We start from the raw sequence: 12,591 nt of genomic DNA, 5'->3' as shown, positions 1-12,591 counted from the left end.
GGCTCTAGCGCATAGGGCCAGGCAGAACAGCATGACATGAGGTGGACTGAGGTCAAACCATATACCCAAGTCTTCGAGTTTGCATTACATTTTAAGTGTAATGGCATTCTACTGAGGCATTTTAAGCAAGGAAATAAAGGGATCTAGTTTAGACTTTACATCACAGGTTAATGTGTAGAGAACAGGTAGAATAGGCTATTAGGAGCTGGTGAGGAGACCATCTTGGATGAAATTCAGGGTGGGAGATGACCAGGCTTAAGCTACGGTGATACCACTTAAGGGAGGGGAAAGCAGACAGATTGGAGCTATTAAAGGGAAACTATTAGCCTGTTTTGACATATCAGGTATCCTGCTCCTGGGACAGCTGTTCTGAATCCAGTTTAACTACTCTATTTAGAGACTGATTCTTACATTGGTGACCCACAAATTCTGGTAATGATCTGAAGGATTATTATGCTGGGTTGAGATTCTATTTTCATGGGCTTCCTAGAATTTTCTTTCTTTCGTTAACTTTTTATTGAATCATAATATACATGCAGAAAAGTACACACATTCCAAGCTGTGTGTGCACCTCAATGAATTTTCACATTCCAAACACCTTTGTTGTATCCAACACAGATCAAGAAACAGAACATTATTAACACCCAGGAACCCCATCATGCCTTCCAGTCGCTGCCTGTCCTGATTGTCAACAACACAGACTTAGTTCTGCCTGTCTTTGTACTTGACATATATAAAATCATTAAGTATGCATTCTTTTGTGTTTGGCTTCCTTACTCAACTTTATACTTACGAGATTCTTCCATACTGTTGCATGTAGTTGTAGATGATTCATTTTATTCCATTTTGTGACTATACCGTAATTTATGAATTCATTCTTTTGAAAGACATTAGAGTAGTTTCCAGTTTGGAGCTTTGACCCTTAGTGATAATATGTACATTTTAGTACATGTCTTGGCCTTTTATATTGATGGAGTATTTTGGTGGCCAAAGCTTAAATACAGTTAAGTTACTTTTTTTTTTTTTTAAGATTTTATTCATTTATTTGACAGAGAGAGAATACAAGAAGGGGGAGCAGCAGGCACAGGCAGAGGGAGAAGCAGGCTCCCCACAGAGCAGGGAGTTCAATGTGGGGCTCGATAGCAGGCCCCTGGGATCATGACCTTAGCCAAAGGCAGACACTTAACCAACTGAGCCACCCAGGTGCCCCAACAATTGTGTTACTTTTGACCGTTCATCAATAATGTAGTACCATGTATTGTAATATCCCAAACATTCAGACCAGGTAATGAAGGACTTTGCTCTCACGAATGTGAAAACTTTTGGCAACAACAAGAACTGTTGATTTGGGAAATTTTAAGTTTGGAAACCTAAAACATTTTGAATTATGCTTGGCATTTTGACCTTCTTTTTAAGTTCTTACAAACTGCATGCCCACCATTTGAGAACATCATGACAAGGCCATATCCTTTTATTCTAATAGACTATAACCTACAGTCATATGATGAACAAGATCAATTAGGTGGTCCTGAAGAATATGTGTATGTTTGATGTTATTGCAGTCCTCGGAATTACATTTGAAAACCTTACCACTGGGACATCTGGGTGGCTTAGTCCATTAAGCATCTGCCTTTGGCTCAGGTCATGATCCCAGGCTCATGGGACTGACTCCCCGTAGGACTCCTGGTTGAGGGGAAGCCTGTTTCTCCCTCTCCTTCTGCCCCTCACCCGTTGATGCTCTCTCTGATGCTCTCTCAACTAAATGGATAAAAAAAAAACCGTACCACTCCATATCTTACCACAGTTGATAACACCAGTAGTTTGCTTCTTTTGAATTTTATGCTAAGGCTGTTTGAATCTCTGATGCTAAAGGTAGTACAAATGTACATGAACTCAACATGAGGGACCATTCTATAATGTCCCAAAGAATCAAGTGAACACAACACTCCATGCCTTCATTAAGGTGAGCTCCTTTGTATTTTACTTTATATTTTAAAGAATTCAGTGGTTTGATAGTAGTGACTATTGGGAAATTATTCCCAAGACAGGTCATGAGACTTTGGGCAAGTGGGTAGCATGGGAACTTATAAAATATAAAGTGAGGACATGTGAGTCTTGAGAAAGCCACTAGAGATTTGGGCTAATGAACCGCCAACATGGAACTGTTAAAAGGTAAACAGAGGCATAGTAAACATTTTAAGAGTTTATTTGAGCAAAAATCTATTGGAATTGGGCAGCCCCAAACCAGAAATCATTAAAGAATGCTCCACAGATAGGAGCTAGAGGCAAGACTTTATAGAGAAGAGAGGAGAGCAATGCAAGGAAACTATCTGGTTCTAACTTAAGCAGCTACTTTATTTGGCATAGTCTGATTTGCTGTTTGTGATTGACTTTCCTTAGGTTTTTATTTCTTAACCTTCAGGCAATACAGACTTAGGGCTTTTTGTTTGTTTTGTTTTTTTTAAGATTTTATTTATTTATTTGTTAGAGAGAGAGAGAGAGAGAGCACCAGCACAGGCAGAGTGGCAGGCAGCGGCAGAGGGAGAAGCAGGCTCCCCGCCAAGCAAGGAGCCCGATGTGGGACTCGATCCCAGGATGCTGGGCCCATGACCCAAGCCGAAGGCAGCCGCCTAACCAACTGAGCCACCCAGGCGTCCCCAGACTTAGGTTTTGATCTGCTAGTGTTACTAAGGCATTAATGCCATCTCACTCAAAAATAAAAACAGAAAACACACAACTTTTTTTTCTTTCTTGTTAATTTGTCTTTTGTCAGTTTCATTTTTAGGTCCCCAGCCAGAGAACCTCGGAGAGTAGAGGGAAAACATTCTTTCTTCTCCTACTTTAGAATCAGTAATTTTCCAGGTGACTGTTTCTATGCTACTTCTGGCCTCATGCCTAAGCAGGAGCCTGGAATAATACTAGGATGTATTTTTCCACAGTTCAGCCTACTCTCTCTGTTAGGTCCCCCAATAATGGGTCCGTGATTAAAGGAGCAAGACTGATATAAAGCGAAGGTCAAGGAAAGCTTTATTTTGCACCAGGCATCAGGAATCAAACCAAACGTTCAGGGCCGCACCTCTTACAAGAGAGGGTGACCTTTCTCTGTTTCACAGACTAGCTTTTAAGGGCAAAGGCCATGTGGTTGGGCCTGGCCACGCACAGGTGGCCAATGAGATTGTAACACACAGAGGAAACTCCACAGTCATGCTAGGTCATACCTAAGTGACCAATTATATTACAATTTACCCTATAGTAGACATTTGACCTAGCCTATCACCTTGGTTAGTGGATAAAATCCATGCAGTATTACAAAAAACTGCCATCATCTTCAAAATCTGTAATGTCAGAAGTGTGTATGCTTATAAGCTACTAGAAATGATGTCTAATTTCTCTCATTCCTCTTTTCTGAGTCTCATTTAGATTAAAGTTCGGAATCTTAAGGTAACATTGTAAGAGATGATGAAAGGCACACTTGTCACTAGTTGTGAGGCAACCAAGAGCATGAGTTATTGGCATGTACAAACACACCTCCCTATTTTGTACAGAGTGGGTGTAGGTGCTGAACTACTCCTCTATTGGTCAGTTTCTCCACCAATGGCAGCAAAGAAAGTATTCTTTTTCAGCTAATTAGCATACGCTGGGAAAGTACCCCGGGGCATTTCTCTCCCTGGCAGTGTTAAATATAGACTTTAAAACCAGGCTTAGCATTTACCACTTAAAAGTTACTTTGGCTTTGGGTGATCTAGATTTTACAAACAAAAATTCTCCGGGAAAAGTTTTTCAAACTCAAATAAACTAATAGCATGTAATGGTTCTGCTACAGAAAGAAAGCAAAAAACATCTGTTTTTTTTTTTTAAGATGCTTTAATATAAAGAAAATAGGATTGGGGCGCCTGGGTGTCTCAGTGGGTTAAGCCGCTGCCTTCCACTCAGGTCATAATCTCAGGGTCCTGGGATCGAGTCCCACATCGGGCTCTCTGCTCGGCAGGGAGCCTGCTTCCCTCTCTCTCTCTCTCTCTCTCTGCCTGCCTCTCTGTCTACTTGTGATCTCTCTCTGTCAAATAAATAAATAAAATCTTTAAAAAGAAAGAAAGAAAGAAAGAGAAAGAAAAAGAAAATAGGAACTCACACTACTCCTCCAGGTTGAAACCAGGAAAGATTTCCAAAGGTCGGAAAGGACAAAAGGGGAAAAAAAAAAAAAGGCATTCTCTACGGCCACCCTACCTTCACATAGAGTAGGGAACTTGCAGGAAGCTGGGAGCCCCGAGGAGAGCCGAGTTATAGCAAAAGGAAAAAGGGGAAGGGAACTGAGAGGGACATAAGCCTGCTCACCTGAGAAAGCACCATATGGCCTAAAATGTGACCCAATAAAAACAGTAAGAAAACAGGTGCTTAATGCTCTTTGGTGATGAACTGTAGATAACAGCATAATGCAAGGTCACATAGTATTTTCTACCTGTTCTCTCTTTCCCTGGATTCTCCCTCCTCCTGATGAATCCCACACCACTGTTGAGTGTTTTCAACTTACCGCGCTGTTTTCCCAAAGTTTGGGTAGCTTTCCACATCCGACAGGGGGAAAGAAATCCTGAGCTTCCAAGGCTTGTATTCAGACCTTTCCATGGGCTGCCCCTACCCTTCTCCAACCTTATGACCCACCACTTCCCTAAGTGGACCCTTATTCCACCCAAACACATCATTTTCTGTACCTGCCATGAGCTTTCTTACCTCCTTTTTAAAAGGCAAGTCTTTATTTTCTCCTCTTAGTTTTCTTAAATCTTCAGAAGTGGGAGGATTAAAGCGAAAGTTTGCCATGTGATTACTCTCACTGAGGAACCAATATAGACGATCACTTCAGGCTACATACCCAAATTATCATCACTTGCTGTAGCAGGGTTCTCCAGAGAAACAGAACCCATAACAGGGGTGTGTGCATGTAGGTGGAGGGAGAGAGACGGAGATTTACGAAATCTCATCGCGTGCAGATGCAAATCCGAAGGGAGGGAGCAGACCATGGATATACGTGAAGGAGGAGTAGTCCGGGCAGAAGAAAGAGTAAAGCACCAACGTCCTGCGGTGCAGTGGCAGGCTGGAGACCCAGGGAGGAAGTAAGGTTGCAGCACAAGACCCAAGGCAGTCTGGATGAGGCAGAATTCTTTCCTTAGTGGATGTCAGTGATCTTCCTTAAGACCTTTCACTGACTGGATGAGGCCCCCCACATTATGGAGAGGAATCTGCTTTACTCAAAGTCTACTGATTTAAGCATTAATCCCATCTAAAAATACCTTCAACAGAGACATGGAGACATTATGTTGGACCAATATCTGGGTACTTTGGCCTAGTCCCACTGACACATAAAATGGACCATTGCACTCACCGATGCAAATGTTTATTCTGTCCAGGAACTGTTTTAAATGCTTTACATATAGTAATTCACTTAATCTTAATAAGCCTATGAGGTGGGGTTACTATCATCATCCCCATTTTACAGATGAGGCACAGAGAGGTTAAGTAACTTACCTGAGATCATATAGCTTACAAATGACGGTGCTGGAACTTGAATCCTTGCAACATGGCTCCAAAGTTCTTTAACAGCTATGTGATTTATCTCTCAAGAAAAAGAAAGTGAAAGCACAACTCATTGAGGCCTTATATGTTCTCCCACTGGCCCCATAAACATCTTTGTTTCCCTGCCATAACATCTGTTAGATGCCAGTGTTTACAGAAAACTCAAGTATGTTCACGAAGCAGCCCTTTGATGTAGGTAACATTATCCCTATTTTACAGATGGAGTAAATTTTGAGGCACAGAAGGGTTAATGACTTGCCCTCAGCCACACAATATTGAGAGGAATAGCAGGGATTTAGACCCAGGACCCTCTGTCTTCAAAGCATATCCCCTTCCCACACTGTCTGTACATAGTTCATCGATGTGTTAAATATGTTCCTACTCACCTCTGTTTTGAAAACTTAAATTATTTTAACAAAAATTGGCTTTACCGATTGCTTAACAAAAATTAGTCTTCTGTTGGGCGCCTGGGTGGCTCAGTGGGTTAAAGCCCCTGGGATCGAGTCCCACATTGGGCTCTCTGCTCCGAGGGGAGCCTGCTTCCTCCTCTCTCTCTGCCTGCCTCTTTGCCTACTTGTGATCTCTGTCAAATGAATAAATAAAATCTTTAAAAAAAAAATTAGTCTTCTGTTTTAATGTGTTCCACAAGTGAAATACACCGTACCTATGAGCATAAATTTCTGACTAATAAATTTCTGACTAAACTTCATGCACCAGAAAAGAACAGAGATTACAGATAAAGTAAATGGAAAGAAAAGGCAGGGGAGGGTGAAGAGCATTTTCTGTTTCACCAGGTAGAAATTATACAGTATCATCTGCTGGGGGCCTTCCATGTTTAGAAAAAGGACAAGCGGAGAACACAGCACTCTGTGGCACTGAAAGGGGAGAAAATGAGCAGTTAAAGTAGAATATAAATTGAACCTGAGGGGTGAATTTGCTTAAGACTAGCCAGCTGGCAAGAGCTCTCATTGGGAAGGAAAGCATAAAGCAGAAACCATCCGTTTTGCAATGTTGGCTCGCTCTGCTGGATTTTTAGCTGAATTTACTTTCCGTCTGTTTTTCAGTGACTGATATAGAAAGTTTTATTCCAGAAGAAGGCTTGATTTCCTAACTGGGCCCAAGAGCAGGCGGAGCAGCCCACAGGTTTACTATAGATAAGGATCATAGTAGAAGAGTGCAGCCAGACAGGACCTTTCACCTCTTCTTTCTTAACTCATTGACTAAACAGGGAGCTCGGGAGAGAGAAGGACCAGAAGTCTTTTTGCCCGACCAGCAGTCAATGTGTCAAAGAATTTTGGACCTGGGAGTTACCTTTGGATTTATTTCCTCCTCTTCCTCTCCCCTTCATTTTTCAGAGAATTCAGTGCAAACTCTGAGAGGTGATAGATTTTGCCCAAAACCACAGAGCTGACAACTACAGACTGGGAGTAACTATAGGCCAAACTTCTAGCATCCCAGTCAAGTGCTGAGTGCATCTCTTCACACCATGTGCAATCATAACTCCTAAGAACAGGCAACAAAGCCAGAGATCTATCAAGGATATGCTAAATGGTAGAAAGGTTGTGCAAAACTAACGTGTTTCTTTACAATACCTGTAGGAGAGACACCAAGACTGTAGGCAGGATTGGCTCCAAACAATATTGTGAAGTAATTAAAGTATGAATTCAGTGGCCTCATACTCAGCTTGTCTGAGAGGCTATGTATTACAATAGTGGAGAACAAGACTCTGAAGATAGCCACCTTGTTTCAGTTCTGGCTCTCGATTGATGAGCTGTGACCTTGGGCTAGTTTCTTAACCTCCCTACGCTCAGTTTCCTTGCATGAAGAAGGAGATGGTAGTATTTCTCAAATCATAGTTTTAGGGAGGATTCCATAAACTAACATGTGGGAAGTACGTAGAGTCATTTCTGGCTTTAGACAGCCTAGTAAATGCGAGGAATTTTGACTAATCGCTGCCATCGCCTGTAATACCCTACCTTGCCCTAGGCTTGCTGGTCTCTGGCAATGTCCCAGCTCACAAAATTTCTCTGTTCTTCCTCCTCTTTTCTATTGCAGCTCTCTCCTTAGTTGTTCAGTAAATGGCTGTTCACTCATTCAAATAATACATATTTAGCGCATCTCCTGATGTACCAGAAACTGTTCTGAGCACTGAAGATTACAGCAGTGAACTCAACAGACAAAATTTCTGTCCTTGGGGAACATACTAGAGAAAAGAAGATAGAACAACAGAGATAAATATATTCTTTACTTTCTGTAACAATGAATGGTCTGTAGAAAAAGAACAATGAATAATGGGATAGAGCAGGGAAAATGTGCTATTTGAGGTAAGAAAGCCAGGGAACACTTTTTAGAGTCAGGGGCACTCAGGGGGAGAGACGGTAATAGAAGGGAGGGAACCGACCACATATATCTTTGAAGAAAAAGTACTCCAGGCAAAGGAAAGGACAGGACAAGTACAAAGGCTCTGTAGCCAAGTGGCAAGGAAGCCAACATGACAGGAGCATGGCTAGTGAGTAAAATTAAGCAGAAAGGCGGCTGGAGAAATACTGGAATCTGTAAGGCATTATACACTAAGATTAGAAATTTGGATGTTACTCTCATAGTTGAGAAGACCCAGGGAAAGAGAACAGATGAGTGTCAGGAACGGATTTATGATCAAAAGGGATCTCTCATGTTGTTATGCAGAGAATAAACTGCGGGGGGCCAAGAGGAGCAACAAAGGGACAAGCTAGAAAATTCTCCAGGTGGAGTTGAAGAAGAATCAAGGGTTTTACTTTGGGGGAGTTAAATTTCTGATGCCTAGTCGACATATAATGAAGATTTTGCATAGGCACTTAAATACATTCATCTCTTCTTCTAGGGAGACATGATTTTTGGAGTCATCAGTGTGTGCATAGAACTTAAACCCACCAGGACGAGACCACCTAAGAAGTAAGGAGAAGAGAGGAGGCGGGAGGCCAAGGTACTGAGATTTTGCAGGATGTAGAAGTTGGGAAAAAGAAGATGATTGAGCAAAGAGACAAAGAAGGAATAGCATTGAGGTGGGAGGAAAAACAACAGAAAGTGAGAGAAGGGCAGTATAGATTTCAAGAAGAAAGGTGTCAGCAGCTGTTTCAGGTGGAGCTAAAGATTAGGTGAGCTGAGGCCTTTGGTATGCAACAATAGGTAAATAATACATATGTCTAAGCCCAAAGTCAAGAAACTAGAGAGGTATACTCGACATCAGACAAGTGTATATTACCCGAATTTCAATTCCTTAAAATGTAGGTTGCTCTTTAGTTACTAGTGGCTTCTGACGTTTTAAATTTGTTTCCTAGTTCCCAACCAGCTCTATCTTTGTGATAGCTTATCTCCAGTTCTTCCCTTCCTATACTTACATGCGGTTGCCCTACCAAGGGTGCCCTATCAAGGGTAGAGTCTATTTCTGCGCACCCTTGAATCTGGGCTGGGCCTGTGACTGCTGTTAACCACTAAAATACAGGGAAGCAACATTGTCTCGATTCCTAGCCTTTTAGAGAACGGGCAGTTTGCATGTCCTGCCTCCTGGAAGCCTGCCATCATGTAAGGGACATCTACAGGGAGAAAACAAGTTTTCGACATTTCTTATTGCAAATAGCTAATCACTTACATATGTTTTATAAAGTTCCATTCTGCAGTTTCCATTTTTTTAAAATGGTAGGTACAAGGTTTTGTTTATTCTTCCGTCAGCTGATGGACATCTAGGTTAGGACATTTGGGGCTATTACGAAGAATGCTGCTATGAACATTCATGTACAAGTTTTTGTGTGGATTCATGTTTTTGTTATTTTGAGTATATATCTACAAGTCAAAGCGCTGGCCGTATGGTAGCAGCTACACATCTTTGAATCACTTTTCCTGAAAGAATTTTTTTTTTTTTAAGTCTGAATCCGTGACACAAAATTTATAGGGCCAGACTTCGTGGAAAATACAAGTCATCTCTTCAAAATACAGCATGTTGGAGCAACTACAAATACACTAGTACATCGTTGAAAAACTTATCAGTAAAACCTATCGTAGAAAGCATAAAATAAAACAGAAAGGAAGCTAGGACTAGAAAATGTGTTGGGTTAATGGAGACGATGTTATATGCGTATGCCTGGCTCCTCCCCCGAACATGGTCCACTCTCCCCAGGTTATCTCTGCTCTGTTACTCTGGCCTCTACTGGAGACAGCTCAGGGGACCACTCTCTCCTGTCCTGCAGGTCTCTGGTTACTCCTCAGTACATTAGGGGAGTCTCCCCTGACTACCTACCTAAAATAGCTCTCCCTCTCCTCTACCCGTTCGTATTTTCAAAGCACAGACCCACACATTGGATGTTTACCCATTCATTCATTTAGTTATATCTGCCATTCCCCAGACCTCCCTGGAAGGTGGATTTTTGTTGAAGTTGTAATATCCCCCCAGGCACCTGAATGGCTCAGTAGGTTAAGTGTTTGCCTTCTGCTCAGGTCCTGGTCCCAGTGTCCTGGGTTCAAACCCTGCATTGGGCGCCCTGCTCAGTGGAGAGCCTGCTTCTGTTTCTCCCTCTGCTGTTCCCTCTGCTTGTGCTCTCTCACTTTCTTTGTGTCAAATAAATAAAGTCTTTTAATAAATAAATAAATAAATAAACAAATTGTAATATCCCCAACACTTAAAGCAAAGCAGTATAAATCTGTCAAATGAATGAATGGATGAATGAATGAATGAATGAAGAATCCTCCATTTCCTGGCAAAGCCTTTGCTGCATTGAGCACTGCCCTGGGGGAAATTACATCAAGCAAATACCATGCGTGCAAAGTTGGCCACCATAAGAAAATCCCAGGGAACCTAAGTGGGTCCACTGCCAGTCATGCAAGCAGAAAAGGAAATAGAACTAAAAATTACCTAAATACTTCTGTTCTCACTTTGTGGCATGGTTCCTGCTGCTTTCCCCTTCATCTGTCTCGGTCCTTTATACCTCTCAGCATTTGCTCTTCTTGACTCTGTTTCACACATTGTGTGGCACAGAACAGCGTGGCTGATGTAAAAATCCCAAATCTGAAGACTTAATGGTTGATGTGGAAAGAGCTCAGCCTGATTAGCTCTAGGGGAGTGCTTTCAAAAATTCTACATTTTTAGGGCAGGTAGCTACAGGCTTTCCCCTCCAGGTTTTCTTCCTGACTACTTGTCTCCTTGATCTGTTCTTAAAGTCTTTCTTCTCAACTCTCTTCATTTCTTTCACATTTGCCTTCACTTTTTCCATCTTCTGCCCCAATTAAAACTCAAGGACTAATGTAGACAGCCATAGCAGGAGATGTCTATACTTTTGTGTCACTTTCTATATTCTGCCACATCTCTTACTTCTGTTCTTACCTCCTCAGTTCAGTTATATCAAGCAAATGTTTGTGGAGCCACCTGTGCCAGACACTTGCTAGACCTTGGAGACCCTTCTGCTTCTAGTATTTCACAGTTTTAGCAGCCACCATTCCACTCATTTATGTCATAACCGTAAGCTTCTTGAAGTTTCTCCACTCTGAGAATAGCTTGCACATAGATGGTTGTTGTTAATGTGGGAAATGAATTAAATTGAATTGATAATCAACCTGGAATCTGTTTTCTTTCTTCATTCCTCTTCAATGCAATCTATGTCTGTGATACTCTAAGAGATACATATTTGGTCTTTGTCCCCAGTTCCTCAAACAGAGCTCCTAAATCCATTAGAATTTCCTGAGTAATAGGAGTCACCTCTTGTCTGATGAAATGACTTTTGGTGGGCCCCTCCATAGCTTCAGGCCAAGACTTGATTTGAGGGTTAGAACTTTCAGTCACACTTCCAACCTCCAAGGAGGGGAGAGAGCCTGGGGGCTGAGGTAATCATCTATGGACAAAGATCTCATCAGTCATGCCTAGATAACGAAGCCTCCATAAAACCCAGAAAGTTGGAGTTTGGAGAATTTTCGGGCTGTTGAACACATGGAGATCAGAAGGAGTGGTATGCTCCAAAGTGGACTGGAAGCTCCATGCCCTTTCTACCACACCTTGCCCTATGCATCTCTTCCAGCTGACTGTTCTAGAGTTATATCCACTTATAATAAACCAGTAACCTAGTAAGTTAAATGTTTCCCTGAGTTCTGTGAGATGCTTTAGTAAATGAACTGAGCCTGAGGAAGGGGTCGTTAGAACCTCCCACCTAGGGGCTCCTGGGTGGCTCTGTTGGTTAAGTGTCCAACTCTTGATTTCAGCTCAGGTCATGAGCTCAGGGTTGTAAGATCGAGCCCTATGTGGGGCTCCATACTGAGTGCAGAGTCTGCTTGAGATTCTCTCTCTCCTGCTCCCTTTGTCCCTACACTACTCCCTCTCTCTCAAATAAATAAATGAAATCTTAAAAAAAAAAAAAAAAGAACCTGCCATCTCTAGCTGATTGGTCAGAAGTACAGGTAAAAAGCTAAAGTGAGGGCAGACTTGTGGGACTGAGTCCTTAACCTGTGGAGTCTGTGCTAACTTTGGGTGGTTCATGTTGGAACTGAAATGAATTATAGGATACCTACTTGTGTCCAGAGAGTTGGAGAATTCACTGGTATGGAGGGGAGCCCACGTATTTGGTGACAGAAGTATTGTGAGAAAAAAATCACAGAAATGTGGGTAGTGTTGGCAGCTGTTACATTTTTTACATCAAAGCTAAGCTGGAAGGCAATTAGCCCGAGAAAATACTTTGAATCAGAAATTTAATAAGAAACTTATATTCAAAATATATAAAGAACTCTTGCAACTCAGTAATAATTTAAAAAACCAATTGTAGGGGTGCCTGGGTGGCTCAGTGGGTTAAAGCCTCTGCCTTTGGCTTGGGTCATGATCTCAGGGTCCTGGGATCGAGCCCCACATCGGGCTCTCTGTTCAGCGGGGAGCCTGCTTCCCTTCCTCTCTCTCTGCCTGCCTCTCTGCCTACTTGTGACTTCTGTCAAATAAATAAATAAAATCTTTAAAAAAAAAATAAAAATAAAAAATAAAAAACCAATTATAAATGGGCAAAAGGTCTGAATAGACAT

Source organism: Enhydra lutris, unplaced genomic scaffold (genome assembly GCF_002288905.1).
Source record: "Enhydra lutris kenyoni isolate GAN:26980312 unplaced genomic scaffold, ASM228890v2 scaffoldscaffold3, whole genome shotgun sequence".
In the NCBI taxonomy this organism is placed as follows: Eukaryota; Metazoa; Chordata; class Mammalia; order Carnivora; family Mustelidae; genus Enhydra; species Enhydra lutris.
Note: the sequence above shows the minus strand (reverse complement) of the source record.